Raw genomic sequence first — 6,046 nt, forward strand, 5'->3', positions numbered from 1 at the left:
CCGAAGTCCAGGACGTAAATAAGATGCAGAATAGCATTATGAAAGAAAGGTGCTGCCCATTCCCACAAAGTAATAGCTTTTATTTGTGCAGTTAATGCCAGAATTATAATCACAGATGAGGCTGTGTGCTTATATCATTGCGAGCCATCCTTTTTTTTTTTTTTCCTGCAACTGCCTGGGCACCAGAGCAGCCCAGGCACCCTCTGTTAAAGCAGTCCAAGGAGGCATAATTTAAAACTTGTGCCATTCAAGGCGACGGGATGATGTAGTACGTACAGTCACAAGTAACATGGCTGGGTAGTTGCGCAGTTATGCAAAAGGTGCTAACGCCATTTTAAGGCGAAAGCCTTACTAGTCCCATTACAAGAAAAGCCAGCTGGTGGTGTGCGTGTGTGTGAGTAGTCACAGATGGTACAGAAAATCCCAGCGATGGCAAGGAAAATAGGGTGACGTCATTAAGCAGCCGTGGCTAGGATGCACATAGCAAGCCGAGCAGCACAATTTCAGACAATCGTGATACATTTGGTTCACATTATATATCCCCCACTGGCTGACCTCAACGTGGCGTCAGTATTCTCATCTGCATTTGTACCAAAATTTGTGAGCGACCGTTTGTATTGCAGCATTCAGAGTGGTGTCATACAATTTCTCTGCAAATAGCTTGCATATTCTAGTCAAGTTGGAGGCTGGCTTGCGACAGGGATTTTAACTGACAACGTATGCACCTTCAACTGTATGCCTTCTTCCCAGACTTTACCTTTACCCTTAAGGTGCAGTTGAGGTGTCCACCAATTAGATTTGAGACAGTTACTATGCCATTTCCTTTCCTCAAAAACCAATATTCATATTAAAAATTACAGGATTGCATTTAAAGGCGCACTAAAGAATCTGAACTTGTCTTGTTACCGCGGGAACTTGATTTACAGGTACCGAGCATTCTTAGAAGCTTCAAATTATTGTCCTGTGCGGCTGATTTCCTTAACTTAAATCGGGTTAGACGTCCCGGCTCCAGCCTTTTTTTTGAACTCAACTAGGAGGAGTCAACCAACATGTGTAGTGCCTTTCAGCCAGTCCCGTGGCAGCTTGCCGCTCTGCCATCAACGGAGTGATACGTAAATCAAAGAGTCCGCGTGTATTTTTATTTCCGTGGGCCTAATTTGCGGCTATGTTGTCTGCTGTGACTGAAACTGTTTATTCACAGAAACCTAGAAAGCAAAATAGAAGCGGAAGTGAAGCTGCCACGAGACTGCCTGAAAGGCACTCCACGCGTTGGTTGACTGCTTCTACCTTCTGCGTTGAGTTCAAAAAAAGGCGGGAGCAGGGACGTTTAATCTGATTTAAATTAGTGAAATCGGCTGCACGGGGCAATAATCTGAAGTTTCTAAGAATGCTCGGGACATAGAGATCGAGTTCCAGCGGTAAAAAGACGAGTTCAGGTTCCTCTTTAGTTCACCTTTAGGTCTGCTTAAGAGGGCAAATGTGAAAGCCTTTCCTGTCCTCATACTCCCTTCATTTTTGCCATTTCTGTGTTTATATATATATATGTGTGTGTGTGTTTATTATTTTCATTTTTACCTTTTGTTTTTATTTTTAATTTCTGGTTTATTTCATTACAAATACGTTGCTTAAGAACTGTTGCTCAATCAACCTTTACATTTTTGTTTTATTTACCAACCAACTAATGATTCACAGTTCGTGCGGACAACTTCCGTCCATGCCACTCATGAGCGAAGAAAGGCTTTGGCCTTAAAATTGCAACACAACCATTCTTCATACTCCATTACGGGTGATGTGTGATTTCTCGTTCCATGTAGCATACATTTCTTAATCAGGTTGGAGGCTAGCTCGCGACAGGTATTCAAACTGAGTGCCCGAGTGTTTCACTCGGACCTTTGTGGAATCAGCGTTCGGAAGCACATTATCATTTCATTTCTCAGTGCGCAACCTGCATCAAGGTCGAACGCTCACGATGACACACTAATGCTTTCGCCTTCACAGCATGCAAGCAGCTTTAAGTGCCCTCTGAATTTTTTTAATCAGTGTAAACGAGTGCTGCTTCCCTTGATCACAATGTATATATACGGGATGTATTCTGAACACAAAAGAATACATGAGCCAAGTTTAGTTTGCGCACTGATTGATTAAAACCCCTTAATTTAAGCAGGATGTCTTACTAGGTAAGTTGGTTTGACATACCCAGGCATTCTCAAACACACATACAACTTTGTGTCTCGTCCTCTCTTCGTCCGTCGTCTGCAAGCGCAGCATATTTGAGTACTTTAAGTAGGGTGACTCACTGGCCTAGTTATTTGCCGAGGAAGTTGGGAGGGAGGTCACATTCGGCGGTTGACGCGGTAGCGCACACAAAGGCCCACAAGGATAAAAGTGTGTCTTTGGTGCCAGCAGAATTCTGGGGCATAATCTAATCCTGTAGGCAGCAGATATCTGAGCTAATGTGCTCGGCATGTGTTCGTTGTAGTCCGACACACTCCCATAAAAGGTGATCTATGGTCAGGCTTGCGCCTCTACGTGTCACATGTAGAACAGGTCACTTGTTGTAAATGCGACGCATCACGATGCACATCAGGCAGTTTGTGCATCATGATGGCACTCGTAGATGCAAGTAATAGATGTTCTCTACCCCTTTAAATAAAAATGTTATCACAACTGATGAAAGTAACATTCACACTTTTTCGTCTACACACTGCTGAACAAGATATATATGATCCCAACAGCAAGTCCACTAAAACAAAATGGTGCAAATGTATACATAAATTCTAATTCAGTGCAGTATGGTGGTCCAATATTCACTGAAATCCCATTTGTCCTTTGATAAAATGACGTATGTATGCATGGCATAAGGAAAAAAGTCCTAGATTTTTTGCGTTCATGCTGCACCCCCTCCACTCACTTCTTGCCCACCTAGGTCACATGATTGACCGCAGATAGCATATTCTAAAAAGCGCCCATGCAATCCCCAACCCACTTGTATAACATTTTCACAGCCAGGCAGGTGAACGTGGGTGTGCCATAAGTTATTACTAATTACCGCCTGCATTATGTGACATCTAGCAGGTATCAAGTCTGTTTTCAGCTGGAAGGTGCTAAATCTACCTGGCCAGACGAAATACAGCTTGAAATACAGCTGGAAATGACGATTTCCAGCCGGCAAACCACTTTCAATTTCATGTGAGAGGCCCCTATATTTTTCAGTGATTCTGTGAAAAAACGTAGATTTAAGCATTTTTCGCGGAATTATGTGTTAGCAGTCACATTCTCATTATTTTATGCCACTTCTATTTTGGACATCAGTAGGAACAGTAGTGCAATGTAAAGATGACTGCTTTGCTTTATTTATATGAATGCGAGATGAAAGTTTGAGAACTCAAAATAATTGTTAAATAAATATTATTACAGTTATCATGCAATCTCAAACTATTCACGCCAGGCATATAGGCTGGACGGTCCTCCAAAGAACTAGGTTGTTTACGAGTCAATGCTTCAGATACATGTGCCGCAATATAGCGAATCAAAGTCTCCAATACATTAATCCACATAGCCTTCCACGCAGCAGCAAACATCGCCACAGCCGTGCCACCACTACTAGATGTTTTGAGCTCCCCAGTCCTGCATCCATTTTCCCTTTATTGCTTTCAGACTCTTTCAGTGTCTTTTTCTTTCTCGACAACCCACACCGACTCCTTTATGCGTATCCACAACCACCTTCTCCTTCGCACAAACACGCTGCACGCTTTGCCCCAAGGTATTAAAAAAGCTGGCTTCCCCTGGTGGCTTTTAAAGCCCAGAGGTGAAGGCTGCTTTAGCTACCTTGAAAAGCTCGGGGGAAAAAAAAAATGAATTGACACTACATTCTAATGTTATTGCTATGCAAGAGACTAAATATAAAGCAGGAGCAAGGGAGCAGGATGGCAACCCTAATCCATAGGGACCTCACAGCATTACAACACTCCATCGTCCCAGGCTTCTCGACTGGCATGGCCACGTGTTTGTCGAAACTATTTCCCCAAAATAGAAAGAGGAGACCTTTTTATACTCAATATCTAGTCATCCACAAGAGCATTAACACAGATTCGGCCCGCTTTTCCACACCACCAAGTGTTTAGACCAAAATCAGCCACTCATCATAGTCGGTGATTTTAACGCCACCCGTCCAGCATGTGGCTATCTCAAAGAAACACAGAATTAAAGGATGGCAGCTCTGCCTCATGGCTCAACAGGAAGGCCTCACGATCCTTGTGGACCAAGGTCTTTCTACATGCATAGACGATAGCGTAACACGAGCCCCGATCTGACCCTTAATTGTCAAAAATGCCACCAGCTGTGTCTGGGGTAACACACAAGAATGTCTGGGAAGCGACCACTACATCCTAGAAATACCAACTGGACTCCGCGTGCAGTGCCACAGCAACAAAATCCTCCATATCAGAGAATGGAACCACCTTCGGGAGATACAGCAGCAGAAGGCGCTGGAAACCATAGTCGACCTGGACTACAGAATTGCAGTTAGATGTACAGGTGTACACCAGTGAGATAAACCCTGAAGATTGGGACCCAATCACGGAATTGGATAGTTGGCAGCTGCACATGTGGCAAGCCTGGAAAAGCATGCTGAGATGGATGGCGCAAGGTAGACCCAATCAAAAACTCCAGCTGCGCATCGCGAAGATAGATCAAGAAATAGCCCAGCATGCAGCTAAGCTAACGACCCAGCAATGGCATTAAGCATGTGACTGTATGCACGGCAGTCTTGGCATGGCCAAGACCTGGGATCTGCTCGGGTACCCTCTGGACCCAGATGCAACCAAGGCCGAGCACCGTCGCCAAATGACCAGGCTCCTTTATCAAAAGAAAGACAACCCCGATAAACTTCTGAGCGAACTTCAAGATCGCTATATAGGCCCCTAAGTCCAAGACACGACACCAGTAGAATACCAAGTCATGCCCGATCCTAATTTGGACACCCCAATCCTGGAAGTTGAGGTATGGGTTGCCATTCTCAAACTCCGCACTGCCTCAGCCTCAGGAGCAGACAGCGTCCATAACAAGATCCTTCGCAACCTGGACGATCAATCAAACGAGGCTTTTACTAAATCTATGAAGGATTGCTGGGAAAGCGGCAAACTTTCGTAGCAATGAAAGAATGCCACAGTGGCCTTCATACCAAAGCCTGGAAAGCCTCTGAAGCTTTAAATCCTTCATCCCATATCCTTGACCTAATGTATAAGCAAACTTGTGGAGCACGTGGTGTTGGATTGTCTCAACATCTACATGGAGGATGGGAACACCATATTCGGTTTCCGCCCACATCTCTCCACACAAGATTCTTCTTCAGCTTAAACATCAAATCCTCTGCCCACCAATGTTGATTTTCCCCCAAGTATAGCAGCTAGCATACTAGGAATCCACCTCACGAAAGCATTTGCTAATGTCAGCCATGCTGCCATAATCAATAATCTTAACCACCTCAATGTGGAAGTGCAGACCTTCCATTACATTCAAGATTTTCTGATGGGGTAAACAGTGATCCTCCGAGTTGGGGAACATCAATCGTCACCCATCCTGCTGGGCAGGAGAGGAACCCCACAAGGAGCGGTGCTCTTCCCATTCCTATTCAACTTGGTATCATCTCGGTTCCCAGAGAAGCTTTACACTATCCCGGGGCTCTACCATAGTTTGCACGTGCATGACATCTCAATGTGGGCAGAGGCTAGAAGCACACCCCAGCTCAACAACATCCTGCAAGCGGTCATCGACATCATATATGCATACGTTACCATGAAGGGATTACCTTGCTCCTATGAGAAGTCCGAATACATCGTGATCAAGCCCCCCACAGCTGGCAAAGGGAAGCCCTGGAAAACTCAGAAGAGAACCACTCTCCCCACACCCTCAATCTACACATCGGTAATCAACCGATTCCCGAGGTGGACTATTAGGCCTCATCTTCTTTAACAATCATCATAATACAATCACTCTTTAGAAACTCTCAGCTACCACCCATCAAACTATCTGCCTTATAAAGAAG

The sequence above is a fragment of the Amblyomma americanum genome, chromosome 1, assembly GCF_052857255.1.
Source record: "Amblyomma americanum isolate KBUSLIRL-KWMA chromosome 1, ASM5285725v1, whole genome shotgun sequence".
NCBI lineage: Eukaryota > Metazoa > Arthropoda > Arachnida > Ixodida > Ixodidae > Amblyomma > Amblyomma americanum.